Genomic DNA, 19771 nt, shown 5'->3' with positions numbered 1-19771 from the left:
TACTTCACTCTGTATGACAGTCTCCAGGTCCACCCACATCTCTACAAATAACCCAATTTCATTCCTTTTTATGGCTGAGTAATATTCCACTGTATATATGTACCACATCTTCTTTATCTGTTAGTCTGTCATACCATTCTACTTTCTGTTTCTGCGAGTATGACTTTTGGAGATTCCACATATAAGTGATATCATATAGTATTGAATATGTGTCTTGCTCTGTTTTTTCTATTTCATTTAGCACAATGCCCTCAAGTTCCATCCATGTTGTCACAAATGTCAGGACTTCCTTCTTAAGGCTGAATAATATTCCTGTGTGTGTGTGTGTGTGTGCGCGCGCGCACGTGTGTGTGTGTATGTGTGTAACATTTTCTGTATTCATTCATCCATTAATGGGCACTTAGGTTGTTTCCACATCTTGGCTATTGTAAATAATTCAATAAACATGGGAATGTAGATATCTCTTCGATATCCTGTTTTCATTTCTTTGGATATATAACTAGAAGTGAGATTGCTAGATCATATGATAGTGCTACTTTTAATTTTTTGAGGAACCTCTATACTGTTTTCCATAGTGGCTACACCAATTTACATTCCCACCAATTTACATTCCCACCAATGGTGCACAAGGGTTCCCTTTTCTCCACATCCTTTTTAACACTTGTTATCTCTTGTCTTTTTGATGATAACCATTCTAACAAGTGTGAGGTTATATATCATTATGGTTTAGATTTGCATTTCCCTAATGATTAGTGATGTTGAGCACCTTTTCATGCACCTGTTGGTCATTTGCACATCTTCTTTGGAAAAAATGTATATTCAGGTCCTATGTTTATTTTTAATTGGGTTATTTGTTTTTTTGTTATTGAATTGTATGAGTTGTTAATATGTTTTGAATATTAACCCCTTATAAGATATATCATTTGCAGATATTTTCTCCCATTCCAGAGATTATCTTTCATTTTACTGTTTCCTTTGCTGTTCAGAAGATTTTTAGTTCAATGTAAACCCATTTGTTTATTTTTCCTTTTGGTGTCATATTAAAAAATTACTGCCAAGACCAATGTCAAGGAGCTTTTATGTTTTCTTCTAGACGTTTTATGGTTTCAGGTCTTACAGTTAAGTCTTTAATCCATTTCAAGTTAATTTTTGTGAATGTGTAAGATAGGGGTCCAATTTCACTTTTTGCATGTGGTTATCTAGTTTTCCCAACACCACTTATTGAAGAGACTGTCTTTTCCCCATTGAGTATTCTTAGTTCTCATGTCAAATGTTAGTTGACTGTAAAAAGTTGGGGCTCATTTCTGGACTCTTGATTCTGTCTCACTGGTCTTTGTGTCTATTTTTATGCCAGTCCCATACTGTCTTGATTAGTTAGCTTTGTAGAACAGTTTGAATCAGGAAGTGTGATGCCTCCAGCTTTATCCTTCTTTCTCAAGATTGCTGTGACTATTCAGGAACTTTTGTGGTTCCACACAAATTTTAAGATTGTTTCTGTTATTTCTGTGAAAAATACCATTGGAATTTTGATAGGAATTGCATTGAATCAATAAATAGCTTTGGGTAATATGGACATTTTAACAGTATTTGTTCTTCTGATGCATGAACACAGGATATTTTCCATTTGTTTGTGCCTTCTTCAATTTCTTTCATCAGAGACTTGTAGTTTTCAGTGTAGAGATATCTCACCTCCTTAAATTTATTCCAAAGTATCTTATTGTTTTTGATGTTATTGTGAATGGGATTGTTCTCTTGTTTTCTTTTTCAGATAGTTCATTGATAGTGTATAGAAATGCAACCGATTTCTGTATGTTGATTTTATATCCTGTAATTTTATTGAATCATTGATTGGTTCTAACAATTTTTTGGTTGAGTTCTTAGGATTTTCTATGTAGAAAATCATATCACCTGCAAATGAAAATAATTTTACTTCTTCCTTTCTGATTTGGATTCCTTTTATTTCATTATCTTGCCTGATTATCCAGTACTATGTGGAATAAAGATGATGTAAGTAGGCCCCTAGTCCTGTTCCTGAACTTAGAGCAAAGGCTTTCAACCTTTCACCATTGAGTATGTTGTTAGCTGTAGGCTTGTCATAGAGGGCTTTATTGTGTTGAGGTTATGTTCCATCTATTTGTTGAGAGTTTTTATCATGAAAGGATATATTTTGTCAAGTGTTTTTTCTGCATCTATTGAGATGATCATGTGATTTTATCTTTCATTCTATTAATGTTGTGTATCACATTTATTGATTTGCAAAAGTTGAACGATCCCTGCATCCCAGGGATAAATCCTACTTGATCATGGTGTGTGATCCTTTTAATGTGCTGTTGAATTAGGTTTGTTAATATTTTGTTGAGAATTTCTGCATCTATATTCTTCAGGGATATTGGTCTGTAGTTTTCTTTTTTCTTGTAGTCACCTTATCTGGCTTTGGTAGTAGGGTAATGCTGGCCTTGTAAAATGAGTTTGGGAGTGTTCCTTAACAGGAAATTATTTCAGCATTTCCTAATTATTGCCCTCTGTTCTTCCAATTATGGTGCTGAAGAAAAAAGAACAGATGGATAGGCATTGAGAGGAAACATTAAGTACCAGGAGAAATCAGATCTAAGAAATTAACTTCTCAACCAAGCAAGGACAATGCTGAATTGACTGAGTATTATTATTTTGCTCCCAGCAGTGAAATATTCAAATTACACCTTAAAGGTAAAAAAAAATTAAATCAGAAAATAGAACAATCTATTCATATATTTTAAAGGGAAAAGAGCAGCTCCTCTTGGGTCAAAGGAGAAATAATTATTTGGAAAGCTATAGCTGTGCTGCTACCTATAGTCATGTTTTCTTGGTGCAAATATAATAATAGTGATTGGTAGTAATAATGATAGTAATGATCATTATTTGAGTTATTATTATGTGCTAGGAATGCTGCTAAAAAGATTTTCATTTAATCTTCACCATAACCCAATGAAGTAATTATTAAGACCCCCCTTCCCTTTTACAGAGGAGGAAAGTAAATCTTAAATAACCAAACGACATATCCAAAGTCACATAGCTTCTAAGTGGCAGAGCTGGGTCAGGAACCCAAGCAGTCCACTTGCAACAGCATGGATGGACCTTGAGGGCATTATGCTAAGTGAAATAAGTCAAACAAAGAAAGACAAATACTATATGATCTCACTTATATATGAAATCTTAAAAAAGTAAACAAAGAAACAAATGCATAGTAAAAGATTTGTGGTTACTAGAGGCAGGGGCTGGGGATAGGCAGAATTGGATGAAGGTGGTCAAAAGGCATAAACTTCCAGTTATGAGATAAGTAAGTACTAGGAGGGAGGTAGTGTACAACATGATGACTATAGCTAACACTGCTATATGATTGCTAAGAGAGTAAATCCTAAGAGTTATCATCCTCATTACAATAAGTATTTTTTCTTTTTCTTTCTTTTTTTTGTTATTTATATGAGATGACAGATGTTAACTAAATTTATTGTGGTAAACATTTCACTATATATGTAAGTCAAATCATTATGCTATATACCCTAATCTTATACAGTGCTGCATGTCAATAATATCTCAATAAAACTAGGGGAAAAAAACCCAGGCAGTCAATCCTAGAGTTTGCACTGGGGACACAATTGTAAGCCAGCACTGACATGGCCCCTGCCCTCATGTGATGCAAACTGAGAAAAGTTCTGAGAAGGAAGTGTGCCAGTGAGCTGAGATTGTACATACAAGGAACTTGACTGGTCTAGGGAATCAAGACTTCACTGCATTAAAATCTGAAGTGTGAGCAAATGCTAAATAAGCAAACGTGGTGCAAGGCAGGGACATGTTTGGGGAGAACATTCCAAAAAGAAGGATTAGCCCAGGCAGAGGAAAAGTCCTGTGACTAAAGTACATCCCAGTAACAACAATGATGACGTCAACGATGCCAAAAATGGTTGTTGTGGCTGGAATATAGTGAGCATAAGAAAGTATGATCACACCAAAATCAGAGATGTGAGCAGAGTTCAGCTCCTGTAAGGTCTTACAGGTAAAGAATTGGGATTTACTTTAAGGTGGTGATTATGAACTGCGATTTTGCACACTCCTCTGCCCCAAAGGATATTTGGCAATGTCTGGAATCATTTTTGGTCATCACAACTGGGGGTGGCCTGCTACTGACATCTAGTGATTAGAAGTCAGGGATGCTGCTAAACATCTTACCATGCACAAAACAACCCTCTACAAAAAAGAATTTTGGGCCTGAAATAGAAATAGTGCTGAGGTGAGAAACACTGTTCTAAGGGTAATGGGAAATTATCGAAGAATTTTAAGTAGGCAACTGGTCAAATCTTATCTGTATTTTAAGACTGATGTCTTATATCTGATGTCAGTGTGGAAAAATGATGGTGGAGAGATACGACTGGATATAGGTAAACTAATTAAGAGGCTTTTGTAGAATTCCAGGCAAAAGGTGACTAAGGAATTGCCTATGTTTAGAAGTGGTAGCAGAGAAAAGTGAAAGGATTCAACTTCTACTTTAAAAGTAGGTACTAGAGGACTTGCTGAAGGACAAAATGGAGGTGGGTGCAGAAGGAAAATGAGGAATCAAAGATGATACCCACATTTCTGGCTTTAACTGATGGGTGGATGGATGGAGTTATGATTAAGGGAGAAAAAGAAGATTGAGGGAAGCAAAATGTGGAGGGAGAGATGACTTCAATTTTGATGATGGTAGTTTTGGAGTTCCTGTTTAATATATAAATGAAGACATCAAGAAAATAGATATATGAGTTTGGGGCTCAGAGAAATCTATGCTGGAGAGATACATTCATGAACTGGAAAAATCTGGAATGTCTGGGGGCAAGTCTTTACCTTCTGAAAAGAGTGTCATAAAAAGATATTGTTGCTTTCTCCTCAAAACTCTCTTGGTATCACAACTGGGTCATAGGGCTTACAGAGCATCAATTTTCTTATATTCTGTAAACCAATATTCATGTTACTTAAATGAAAATCAAGCAGTTTTCATTTCCATAAATCATGAAGTGTCAAAGATGAACACAATTGTATGGGTATACCATTTCACACTTGAAGCTAATAAAGTTCTTGTAGATTGGGCATCTTAGGTTTAATTGTCTGCCTATCACTCTAGAGTTCAATTCAAATCACTGTATCTAGAATGGTAGGGTATGAGGCACAATTTTCCAAAGAAAAGTCCTATGTTGCTCCAGATTTCACTACATTAATTGATCGGTGAATCTGTCTACCTCTCTCCACATCTACTGCCATCATGCTGGGGCAAACTACCAGCAACTCCCTCCTGGACTTCTGCAACAGGCTGATATTTGGTCTCCTTGTACTCAATCCATTATTCAGATAGCTGCCAACATTGATTATTCAAAAACATAAATTAGAGCTCATTACTTAAGTCCTTTAAATTTTTTCCAGAAGTTTCCCATGGCACTTGTAGTACAATCAAAATCATCACCAAGGCTTTGTATGATGTATAAGTTGCCTACCTCTCCATCATCTCGTACACTCTCCCCATGCTCACCATGTTCCAGACACAGTATTCTTGTATAGGCCAATGTTGCTCTTGACTCAGGATCGTAGCACTTGCTGTTACCCCTACTTGGGCTGTTCTTTCCCCAAATATTCACATAGCAGGTCTTAGTCATCCCCTCAGAGAGGGCCGTCTCTGACTGCATTTACTTAGCTGTGTAGCATTGGGTAAATTGTTCACTTTTCTAAGCCTCAGTATCCTCATCAAGGAAATGAAGGTAAAGAGAGTTCTTATCAAGAAAGATGGAAATTTTCATAAATGGTTCTGAGAAAACTGGTTAGCCATTTGGAAAAAGAATAAAACTAGATCCATAATTTAAACTAATTGCAAAGTTAAATTCTATATGGATAAGAGATCTAAATGTAAAAAATGAAAGCAAACAAATCCTAGAAAAAAACATGGGTGAATTCCTCTTTAACCTGGGTGTGGGGAAAGGCTTTTTAATTATGGCTTAAAATGAAGAGGCAATAAAAGAAAAAATTGATAAGTTGGATTACATTAAAAAACTTATGCATGTAAACAACAACCCCCCATCACAATCAAGATCAAAAGGCAACTGAGAAAAACTGGGAAAAAATATTTGCTACACATATCATAAACAAAGGGCTGATATCCCTAACATATTAAAAAATTCTTAAAAATTGACAGAAAAGGCTGAAGACCTGTTAGAAAAATGGGCAAATGACATGAACAGAAAATTACCCCCACATTTTTTAAATGGCCCTTAAACATATGAAGAGATATTCAATTTCCGTCATGACAGAGTAATGGAAAGTAAACTTACACTTGAATACCATTTCTCATGTATGAGATTGGCAAAAACTAAAAAGTATAAAAAATGACTCTGTTGGTGAAGCCCTGAGTAAGCTGGCATTCCGATGCATTGCTGGTTGGAATGCAAATTGGTACAGCTCTTCTGGAGAGGAATTTGGCAATAGTTAACAAAACTACATGTGCATTTGCTTTTTGACCTAGCAAGCCCACTCTACCTTGAAGATTCACTTCCAACAATAGAAAAATAGATATTCACAAGGTTATTCATTGCAGCATTGTTTATAACTGCAAAATATTGTAGCAGTTGAATAAACTATGATGCCTCCATACAGTGGAGTACTATGCAGTTTTGTAAAATAAAATTTTTTGGAAGAGAATGAAGACGATGGTGAGAAAAGCAAAGTGTAAAACAGCATTGCAGTATGCTACATTTTGTTTAAGGAAGAAGGGGAAATAAGAAAATGTACAGGAAACTGGTCATTTATGCAAAAGATACAGGAAAAACAGGCTTTCCAGGCAGGGTGGGCCGGGAACTACCCTCAGCCTAGGCTCTGAATTAATTCCCCCCATCCGGGTGGTAGCACGGGAACCCACCACGCAGTTCTGGCTTTTTTCGGGAGGCTGTCAGCCCCACCCACCCACCTCTCAGCTACCGCACTGTTGGCTGCGCAGCTTCCAGGTGTCTGCTCCTCTGGTGAGACGGGGCTGGGAGATGCTCTCCTCAGCTCCTTGCCTGAGTGGGCAAGTCAGGCGCTAGGGCCGACAGAAATCCTCGTTTCAGCATCCCCGTGAGTTCCCTGGTCAAAGTGCTGCAGCTGAGCGGAGTGGCTGCTTGGGACTACTGCTCGGGCACTGCAGAAAGCCTTCTTGGAATCTGACATGTTATCACATTGGGACCGTTGGCCAGCTGCTCCTGACTTGGCCACATGAAGGCTCAGATTCTCCCAGTATCTGAACTGAAGATAACCAACACTATTAGCATATCTCTCACCACCATGAATGCAAAGTATTTCAATGAAGAGTATCAGGAGGACATCTAAAAATCCCAGAGTGGCATGTGCAAGTTCTGAGGAATGCTGGAATAACCCAATGGATCTGGGTGACCTTTGGAGACAGCTGAGACAGAGCTACAACAGGGCAGTGGCTGACACCCAACTCATAACCCATCTTCTCCAGCTGTGGGGTGGACAGGGTCTTGGTGCTCCGGCCGGCTGTCAGGCCTGAGTCTCTGAGGTGGAGAGCCAAATTCAGAACACTGGTCCACCAGAGACCTCCTGGCCCCACGTAATATCAATTGGCAAGAGGTCTCCCAGAGATCTCCATCTCAATGCTAAGACCCAGCCTCACTCAACGACCAGCAAGCTCCAGTGCTGGACACCCCATGACAAACCACTAGCAAGACAGGAACACAACTCCACTCATTAGCATACAGGCTGCCTAAAATCATAATAAGGTCACAGGCACCCCAAAACACACCACCGGATGTGGTCCTGCCCACCAGAAAGACAAGATTCAGCCTCATCCACCAGAAAACAGGCACCAGTCCCCTCCACCAAGAAGCCTAAACAACCCACTGAACCAACACTACTCACTGGGGGCAGACACCAAAAACAACGGGAACTATGAACTTGCAGCCTGGGAAAAGGAGACCTCAAACACAGGAACTTAAGCAAAATGAGAAGACAGAGAAATACACAGCAGATGAAGGAGCAAGGAAAAATCCCAACAGACCAAACAAATGAAGAGGAAATAGGTAGTGTACCTGAAAAAAAATTCAGAGTAATGATAGTAAATATGATCCAAAATCATGGAAATAGAATGGAGAAAATAAAACAAACATTTAACAAGGACATAGAAGAACTAAAGAGCAAACAAACAATGATGAACAACACAATAAATGAAATGAAAAATTCTCTAGAAGGAATCAGTAGCAGAATAACTGAGTCCGAAGAATGGATAAGTGACCTGGAAGATAAAATAGTGGAAATAACTACCACAGAGCAGAATAAAGAAAAAAGAATGAAAAGAATTGAGGACACTCTCAGAGAACTCTGGGACAACATTAAATGCACCAACATTTGAATTATAGGGGTTCCAGAAGAAGAAAAGGAAAAGAAATGGACTGAGAAAATATTTGAAGAGATTACAGTTGAAAACTTCCCTAATATGGAAAAGGAAATAGTCAATCAAGTCCAGGAAGCACAGAGAGTCTCATACAGGATAAATCCAAGGAGAAACACGCCAAGACACATATTAATCAAGCTATCAAAAATTAAATACATACAAAAAACTATTATAAGCAGCAAGGGAAAAGCAACAAATAACATACAAGGGAATCCTTATAAGTTTAACAGCTGATCTTTCAGCAGAAACTCTGCAAACCACAAGGGAGTGGCAGGACATATTTAAAGTGATGAAAGGGAAAAACCTACAACCAAGATTACTCTACCCAGCAAGGATGTCATTCAGATTTGACGGAGAAATTAAAACCTTTACAGACAAACAAAAGCTAAGAGAAGTCAGCGCCACCAAACCACCTTTACAACAAAGGCTAAAGGAACTTCTCTAGGGAGGAAACACAAGAGAAGGGAAAGGCCTAGAATAACAAAACCAAAACAATTAATAAAATGGTAATAGGAACATAGATATCGATAATTACCATAAATGTAAATGGATTAAATGCTCCAACCAAAAGACATAGACTGGCTGAATGGATACATAAACAAGACCCATATATATACTGTCTACAAGAGACCCACTTCAGACCTAGGGACACATACAGACTGAAAGTGAGGGGATAGAAAAAGATATTCCAGACAAATGGAAATCAACAGAAAGTTGGAGTAGCAATTCTCATAGCAGACAAAATAGACTTTAAAATAAAGAATATTACAAGAGACAAAGAAGGACACTACATAATAACCAAGGGGTCAATCCAAGAAGATATAACAATTGTAAATATTTATGCACCCAACATAGGAGCACCTCAATACATAAGGCAAACGCTAACAGCCATGACAGGGGAAATCGATAATAACACAATCATAGTAGGGGATTTTAACACCCCACTTTCACCAACGGACAGATCATCCAAAATGAAAATAAATAAAGAAACATAAGCTTTAAATGATACATTAAACAAGATGGACTTAATTGATATTTATAGGACATTCCATCCAAAAACAACAGAATACACTTTCTTCTCAAGTGCTCATGGAACATTCTCCAGGATAGATCATATCTTGGGTCACAAGTCAATCCTTGGTAAATTTAAGAAAATTGAAATCATATCAAGTATCTTTTCCAACCACAACACTGTAAGATTAGATATCAATTCAGGAATAAAACTATAAAAAGTACAAACACATGGAGGCTAAACAATACACTGCTAAATCACCAAGAGATCACTGAAAAAATCAAAGAGGAAATTAAAAAATACCTAGAAACAAATGACAATGAAAATATGACAACCCAAAACCTATGGGATGCAGCAAAAGGAGTTCTAAGAGAGAAGTTTATAGCAATACAATTCTACCACAAGAAACAAGAAAAATCTCAAATAAACAACCTAACCTTACACCTAAAGCAAATAGAGAAAGAAGAACAAAAAAACCCCAAAGTTAGCAGAGGGAAAGAAATCATAAAAATCAGATCAGAAATAAATGAAAAAGAAATGAAGGAAACGATAGCAAAGATCAATAAAACTAAAAGCTGGTTGTCTGAGAAGATAAACAAAATTGAGAAACCATTAGCCAGACTCATCAGGAATAAAAGAGAGAAGACTCAAATCAATAGAATTAGAAATGAAAAAGGAGAAGAAAGAACTGACACTGCAGAAATACAAAGGATCATGAGAGATTACTACAAACCACAATATGCCACTAACATGGACAGCCTGGTAGAAATGGACAAATTCTTAGAAAAGCACAACCTTCCGAGAATGAACCAGGAAGAAATAGAAAATATAAACAGACCAATCACAAGCACTGAAATTGAGACTGTGATTGAAAATCTTCCAACAAACAAAAGCCCAGGACCAGATGGCTCCCCAGGAGAATTCTATCAAACATTTAGAGAAGAGCTAACACCTATACTTCTCAAACTCTTCCAAAATATAGCAGAGGGAGGAATACTCCCAAACTCATTCTACGGGGCCACCATCACCCTGATACCAAAACCAGACAAAGATGTCACAAAGAAAGAACACTACAGGCCAATATCACTGATCAATATAGATGCAAAAATCCTAAACAGAATACTAGCAAACAGAATCCACCAGTACATTAAAAGGATACTACACCCTGATCAAGTGGGGTTTATCTGAGGATTGCAAGGATTCTTCAATATACACAAATCAATCAATGTGATAAACCGTATTAACAAACTGAAGGAGAAAAAGCATAGGATCATCTCAATAGATGCAGAAAAAGCTTTCAACAAAATTCAACACCCTTTTATGATAAAAACCTTCCAGAAAGTAGGCATAGAGGGAACTTACCTCAGCATAATAAAGGCCATATATGACAACTCCGCAGCCAACATTGTTCTCAATGGGGAAAAATTGAAACCATTGCCTCTAAGATCAGGAACAAGACAAGGTTGCCCACTCTCACCACTATTATTCAACATAGTTCTGGAAGTCTTAGCCATAGCAGTCAGAGATGAAAAAGAAATAAAAGGAATCCAAATCGGAAAAGAAGAAGTAAAACTGTCAGTGTTTGCAGATGACGTGATATTATACATAGAGAATCCTAAAGATGTTACCAGAAAACTACTAGTGCTATTCAATGAATTTGGTAAAGTGGCAGGATACAAAATTAATGCACAGAAATCTCTTGCATTCTTGTACATTAATGATGAAAAATCTGAAAGAGAAATTAAGGAAACACTTCCATTAACCATTACAACAAAAAGAATAAAATACCTAGGAATAAACCTACCTAAGGAGACAAAACACCTGTATGCAGAAAACTATAAGACACTGATGAAAGAAATTAAAGATGATACAAATAGATGGAGAGATATACCATGTTCTTGGATTGGAAGAATCAACACTGTGAAAATGACTCTACTACCCAAAGCAGTCTACAGATTCAATGCAATCGCTATCAAATTACCACTGGCATTTTTCACAGAGCTAGAACAAAAATTTCACAACTTGTATGGAGACACAAAAGACCCCAAATAGCCAAAGCAATCTTGAGAAAGAACATCAGAGCTGGAGGAATCAGGCTCTCTGACTTCATATTATACTACAAGGCTGCAGTAATCAAGACAGTATGGTACTGGAACAAAAAACAGAAATATAGGTAATGGAACAGGATAGAACGCCCAGAGATAAACCCACACACATATGGTCACCTTATCTTTTTTTTTTTTTTTTGCTGTATGCAGGCCTCTCACTGCTGTGGCCTCTCCCGTTGCTGAGCACAGGCTCCGGATGCGCAGGCTCAGCGGCCATGGCTCACGGGCCCAGCTGCTCTGCGGCATGTGGGATTTTCCCAGACCGGGGCACGAACCCGTGTCCCCTGCATCGGCAGGCGGACTCTCAACCACTGAGCCACCAGGGAAGCCCTGGTCACCTTATCTTTGATAAAGAAGGCAAGAATATACAATGGAGAAAAGACAGTCTCTTCAATAAGTGGTGCTGGGAAAACTGGACAGCTACATGTAAAAGAATGAAATTAGAACACTCCCTAACGCCATACACAAAAATAAACTCAAAATGGATTAAGGACCTAAATGTAAGGCCAGACACCATCAAACTCTTAGAGGAAAACATAGGCAGAACACTCTATGACATAAATCACAGCAAGATCCTTTTTGACCCACCTCCTAGAAAAATGGAAATAAAAACAAAAATAAACAAATGGGACCTAATGAAACTTCAAAGCTTTTGCACAGCAAAGGAAACCATAAACAAGACGAAAAGACAACCCCCAGAATGGCAGAAAATAGTTGCAAATGAAGCAACTGACAAAGGATTAATCTCCAAAATTTACAAGCAGCTCATGCAGCTCAATATCTAAAAAAGAAACAACCCAATCTAAAAATGGGCAGAAGATCTAAATAGACATTTCTCCAAAGAAGATATACAGATCACCAACAAACACATGAAAAAATGCTCAACATCACTAATCATTAGAGAAATGCAAGTCAAAACTACAATGAGGTATCACCTCACACCAGTCAGAATGGCCATCATCAAAAAATCTAGAAACAATAAATGCTGGAGAAGGTATGGAGAAAAGGGAACCCTCTTGCACTGTTGGTGGGAATGTAAATTGATACAGCCACTATGGAGAACAGTATGGAGGTTTCTTAAAAAACTAAAAATAGGGTTTCCTAAATTTTCCTAAAATTTTCCTAAAAAACTAAAAATAGGGTTTCCTGGTGGCGCAGTGGCTGAGAGTCCGCCTGCCGATGCAGGGGACACGGGTTTGTGCCCCGGTCTGGGAAGATCCCACATGCCGTGGAGTGGCTGGGCCCGTGAGCCATGGCCGCTTAGCCTGTGTGTCCCGAGCCTGTGCTCCGGAACGGAAGAGGCCACAATGGTGAGAGGCCCGTGTACCGCAAAACAAACAAACAAAAAACAAAACAAAAAAAACCCCTAAAACTAGAACTACCATACGACCCAGCAATCCCACTACTGGGTATATACCCTGAGGAAACCATAATTCAAAAAGAGTCATGTACCACAATTTTCACTGCAGCTCTATTTACCATAGCCAAGACATGGAAGCATCCTAAGTGTCCATCGACAGATGAATGGATAAAGAAGATGTGACACATATATACAATGGAATATTACTCAGCCATAAAAAGAAACAAAATTGAGTTATTTGTAGTGAGGTGGATGGACCTAGAGTCTGTCGTACAGAGTGAAGTAAGTCAGAAAGTGAAAAACAAATACCGTATGCGAACACATATATATGGAATCTAAAAAACAAACAAACAAAAAGGGTTCTGAAGAACCTAGGGACAGGACAGGAATAAAGACGCAAACGTGGAGAGTGGACTTGAGGACCCGGGGAAGGGGAGGGGTGGGCTGGGATGAGGTGAGAGAGTGGCGTGGGCATATATACACTACCTAATGTAGAATGGATGGCTGGTGGGAAGCAGCTGCATAGCACAGGGAGATCAGCTCAGGGCTTTGTGACCACCTAGAGTCGTGGGGAGGGAGACTCAAGAGGGAGGGGAAATGGGGATCTGTGTGTACGTATGGCTGATTCACTTTTTTATACAGCAGAAACTAAGGCACAATTGTAGAACAACTATACTCCAATAAAGATGTTGAAAAAAAAAAGACACAGGAAGAATAAACTAGAGACTAACAAGATCCGTTCCCTACAGGGTGTGGGTGGGAACATGGTTGAAAAGTAGATACGAATGGAGTAGGCGTGACACTTCTCTGAGGATTCCTTTTTGAATATTTCTAACTCTTGGAACCATGCTAATGTTGCACATACTCAAAAAAAGAAAATCAATAAAATCAACAAGGATTGGGGAAAACCCTACAGTGGAACACAAATAGTAACAAATGTACTGAACTTTATATTTTTAAATGAATAACATAACTACACTAATTCACGTAACTTTTTTCTTTCACACATGAGGTTGTATTGATTGTCTTGAAGATCAGCACACAGATATTATAAACAATTTGTTCAAATTTTAATGAACACACCAAAAATATACAAAGCCATGTAGTTGTAAATCTTTTCTAAGTAGTTATTTAAGTGACTTTCAGTTTAAAATTTGGAGGCAAATTTTCCCTAAGAGGATATCAAGTACCAATACCTTCAAATGTTTGGTAAGCTGCTACACTGTAAGTCTCACTAATTCACAATTTAATATCATACATGCTACATACACGAATTTTCAACCTTTCACAGCATATAACAAAGTTATCAGGAAAACTGGACTACCATAACCAAAAATACATTACAAAGTGCAAACAATTCTGACAGGGAAAGACAAGGTAAGGGGGTGCTTTTCTTTAAGAAACAATTCTATTAAAAAATGACATGGAATAGAAATCATTTAAAATGTTGAAGACATTAAATGCATGACTGTGGCTCCAAATTGCCATTTCATATGCTCTGTATTATAGGATATATTTAAATCTGCCTCTTCTCAATCTACAGAATGTTAAGTTTACACCCAAGATAGTCAAATCTGCCCATAATTCAATATCGCACCATTTTCTGTTTGCACCCAAACAAAAAACAAAGCAAATAGAAACCAAAAAACCCACCCAGCAAATGATTTCATTTCTTGAATAAAAGCATTTACACTTAACAAATGAGATGAAGCAGCATTCCCTTCTTAAGAAGTTTCCTAGAGCTACAAAAAAAAGCTTGCATTCACAAAATAGTTGAGAAAGATATTCCTATGATAGTACAGAGATATAGGGCCCACTCATACAACTTATAAACAGACTTGGCTTCTTTCTCTCCTGCTTCATTAGAGGCTGGATTCTTCTTGGTTTCAGTTCTTTTTCAGCAGGTCAATCTTTAGTTGCTCCGTTAGTCACTTAGGCCTGTTTGCCATTTGTTTCCCTTTTCGCTTTTGTTTGCGCTTTCTTGCCTGAGGATTTATGTTTTCCTGCTGCCTTCTGAGGATTCATTTTCACATTTGCAGGAGCAGGTTTAGCTGACAACCTCGCACATCTCTTGGGCTCTCTCTTCACTGCCCTTTGGACTGAACTGACTTTCCTCTGGGGCATCTTGGCAGCGGAGGGGTGTATGCCCGGTGCCTACAGGCCTCTTAGTGCAGAGAACCTTCTTGAAGCTGGGCTGCCAGTCTGCTATCCCTCCTTCCGCCCTCCAATAACTTTTGAACACGGTATTTGGACAATGACCTCAGAGTAAAGATAAAAAGAACTCTAAAAAATATTAAACTCTAGTTTGTAGGCTTCTTTTTCTCAGAGGCATGGGTTAGCCATACTGAATTACTTTCTGTGTATTCTAGGGTTGACCAAACACATAGATATATTGTGGATAAAGCCAGCCAGGTTTCTCCTTGTCACTGAAGGGAGTCACAAATACAAAAAATTGGAAAAAAAATATAATGAACACTGTATTGTTGCATTGGATTTGGAGGTATCAGTGTGACCAAATGGATGTTAATATATAGGTATGTAAATAGATATAGATGTATATGGGTGAATATATGTGTCTACTTTCTAGCTTTGCTCTCAGAGGAGGCCTAGAAGGAATGACACCCAAGAAACACTGGGCACATCTAATGCCCAGATCTTGGTTTCTCAATACTCAAAGGAACCTGAACTCATTGAATAAATGGCTGATTTCAAGGCTGGGGCAGGAAAAGAACAAGATGAGTCTGTAATACCTTGGTGTGCCAGAAACTGTTCAAACCATGAAGGGAATATGTCAAAAGGAAATAGGAACCATTTGTTAGGGGCTTCCACTGACCAAATGAAGGATAATTTGAGTTTCTAAATAAATGATAGTAAGAGATTTTATTTCATTAAATAAAATAAGAATTCATGAGTCGATATTAATATACTAAATAAATAAATAAGAAATGAAAGGAGAATGGGAAGATCCTTCTTAGACTAGAAAGCCAACTAATAAAGGTAGAAGTAAGCCAGACAGAGAAAGACAAATATCATATGATATCACTTATATGTAGAATCTAAAATATGACACAAATAAACTTATCTAAAAAACAGAAACAGACTCACAGACATAGAGAACAGAATTGTGGTTGCCAAGGGGGAGGAGGGATGGGGGAAGGATGGGTTGGGAGTTTGGGATTAGCAGATGCAAACTATTATATATATAGAATGGATAAACAACAAGGTCCTACTGTATAGCACAGGGAACTATATTCAATATCCTGTGATAAACCATAATGGAGAATAATATAAAAAAGAATTATATATATATACAACTGAACCACTTTGCTGTACAGCAGAAATTAACACATTGTAAATCAACTACACTTCAATAAAAAAAATAAATTAAAAAAAATTAACATTACCAGTAATGGGACTGATCAACATCATGTGTCCCCTAATGTGATGCACAAAGAACCCAACTTCACTTCAGAGTTATTCCTGCCCAAATTGCATAACCTGAATATAATTAGGAGTAAACATCAGACAAACCCAAACTGAGGGGTATTCTATCTAGTCAGTGCTGTTAAAAACGTCTTAAAACATAAAGAAAGATTGTGTTTCAGGTTAGAGGAGATTGAATAGACATGACAACTGAATGCACCACGTGTTTCTGAATTTTTGGGGCAATTGGCAAAAGCCCCAAAGAGCATTATTGGGGCAATTGGCAAAACCTGAATGAGGTCTGTAGATGGATAAATAATATTGTGTCAATGTTAATTTTCTGATTTTGATCATAGTACTGTTGTTATATCAGATTCTGTCTTTGCTTTTAGGAAATATACACTGAAGTATTTAGAGATAAAGGGCCATTATGTCTACAACTTATTCTCAAAGGGTTTGGAAAAATAGACATAATAATATGTATATAAAATAATAAGTGTGTATGCATATATTATATGTATATATGTAATATGATGTGTATACAATATACATATATGTTACATGTACATGTGTAGAAAAGTCCTTACTTTGTAGAGATATTTTAAGGATTAAAAAGAAAGTTGTATAAAGGGATTAGTACCGTGCTTGGTACACTACAGATGCTGTATACATGTTAGCGATTGTTGTCATTTTTGGCACTTAGAATTTAGTTTCTTCACCTCTAAAATGGGATCATTTATGCATACCCCAGAGGGTATTAACCAAGATAATATCTGTAAAAGTGATATGTGAACTCTAATGTTCTCTGAAAAAGTAGTCATCATTACTAAAATTATTTTTAAATTTTTTGAGTGCTTCCATAGCACTTATTGTGTAGCAATCTTGACTCATTTAATCTTCACAGCAACACTTTTGAGGTAGATACTATTGTCACCCCATTTCACAGAGGGGCTAAGTAACTTGTCCAAGGTCATACAGCTAGTAAGTTGTAGATACAAGCTTTGAGACCAGGCAAAATGACTCGTTTGTATTCTTAACCACTAGTCTATGCTGATTATCATTTCTTTTACTACTTCATTTTAATTTCATGTATCCTAACACCTTCTTCTCCAGGTTTTAGGATGAGGTATTAGACTGCTAATATTCCAGGATTTGCTGACAACCCCATGGTGGCCTTCTCTATACAACTTAACACAGTGCCATTTTGAGTTTCATATATATATATATATATATATATATATATATATATATATATTTTTTTTTTTTTTTTTTTTTTTTTTTTTGGTACGCGGGCCTCTCACTGTTGTGGCCTCTCCCATTGCGGAGCACAGGCTCCAGACGCGCAGGCTCAGTGGCCATGGCTCACGGGCCCAGCCGCGTTCCCGGACCAGGGCACAAACCCGCGTCCCCTGCGTCGGCAGGCGGACTCTCAACCACTGCGCCACCAGGGAAGCCCTGAGTTTCATATATTTTTTATACACTCCTTTTCTCTTCATACTGAAAGCACATTTTCTCTTTTGTATGTCATTCTGCTACTCTCCCTTATATAAAATTATGAGCAAACTTTCTCATTTCATTTTCTTTTTCTGAATCTTCCCCAGAGCTGCACATAGTGGTCTACGTGTGACAGAATTATGATTTTATAGAAGAAATGAAGCATGATGTTTTCCATTTTGTTTCCAGTCCCATTTCTGAAAATGACCAGCCTTTGGTCAGTAATTTGGGAGGATAAGCTGTTAGGTAACCTGCCTTCAACAAAACTGGTGCTCTTAATCCTGTCTCTGGGAAAACTATTAAAATAGGACTCTGAAAGTGACTTAGGGGAGGAGTCTAGAAATAATTTGCTTCTCTCATGCTTTACCTTTTGCTTTCTTGGTTAGAGTTAATTATTCTAATTATTCAGTTTTATATGTTTAAACATGATAACTAATTTCTGGAAAGGTGACAATAAATACATAACAGCTATTGAAGTTTGTAAGAGATACTGCAACAGTGAAATTGCTGTTTACCTAAAATTCTGAAATATGAATTAAATTTTGGCAAATTTGCTCCTAAATGCTAGCTTTAGAAATCTACAACTTAGCTCTTCTCCCAAGGGACTGCTCCTTCAGTTCACGAATTGGCAAATATATGAGGCAATCATGGCTACAAGTAACAAAAAAATCAACTCTTGTTCTTTTAAGCCTGTCATAAAACAGTTGTGTTTTAACTATTTCTCTTTTAGGAAATTAGGAAGCGTGACTGTTTGGGTGTTTTCATCCTCACTCTTAAAGAAATAACCAGCAAAAAGTGAAAGCAGTAGGGAAATGATTAAAACAACAACAGTAGTTTGGTGTACTAAATGATGCTCCACACTTCCCTGAAGATCTGTTCAATTTTCTTCATTTTAAAATTCTCTGTTCTTCAGATTGCATGTTGTGGTCTGAATGTTTGTGTCCCCACAAAATTCACATGTTGAAATCGTAATACCCAATGTGACAGTATTAGGGAGTAGGGACTTTGGGGGTGATTAGGTCATGAGGATGGAACCCTCGTGAATGGGGTTAGTGTCCTTCTAAAAGACACCCCAGAGATCTCCCTCCCATCTCCCACTTTGTGAAGCAGAGCTGTGGAGCTCTTCACACTCATGGCTTGCCTTTCCCTCTGGACAGAATCCCTATGCCACTGCGCTGGAGCTGGGGCCAGGCAAATTTTCCTGGAGTGACAATCTCACCCTATGAGACTGGTACTGGGCAGTGGTGGCAACCTCTGATCTTCTTCATTTCCCTCTCCAGGCTTAAAACCTTCACCCTGTGAGCAAGCTGGGTTGATTCAGGCCAGTATCCTTGGCTTGCTGCATGTAGCATAGAGCTTCCACCCTACAAGTGGGGCCTTGGTGGGGGAAGAAGACCCACTTCTTTTGGCCACATCTGCTTGGAATAGAGTTTGTACAACATGATCCAGGGAGATGAGAAACACCAGTATCTCGATCCTCCCAAGTCAAGTCCCAGACTGGAAACTGTGGGGAGAGGGAGCTCCTCTCTTCCTGGTTGCATGTCCCCAAGTCAGAGCTTCCATAATACAGAGCTGCGAGGGGTGAGCAAGGCTTTTGCTATTCTCGCAGACATTTAGTAAATTTGCTTGAATGAATGTTTCTCAATTTGGTGTATACCCTTAAGACACTATCCAGAGATTTTAAATGACTGCTTGATGTAAATTTCAACAGTTTGTTTTTTGCTGGAGAGGGTTCACTGAGTTCTTTGTTCCATCATTCCAGAAGTCCTATTCCCCACACCCTTTTTTTTTTTTAACAGGATGAAACTGAAGTCCAGAGAAATTGTAAATTGCCTACACAGTGATGGGGCTGGAACCAGAACCCAAATCCAATAGTTTTTTCAGTATTCCAGATGCTTCAGAGGGGTAAAATGCCCATTTCTGTTTGAGTC

The sequence above is a fragment of the Pseudorca crassidens genome, chromosome X (assembly GCF_039906515.1).
Source record: "Pseudorca crassidens isolate mPseCra1 chromosome X, mPseCra1.hap1, whole genome shotgun sequence".
In the NCBI taxonomy this organism is placed as follows: domain Eukaryota; kingdom Metazoa; phylum Chordata; class Mammalia; order Artiodactyla; family Delphinidae; genus Pseudorca; species Pseudorca crassidens.
The sequence above is the reverse complement of the archived record's forward strand: the minus strand, read 5'-3'. Positions refer to the sequence as shown.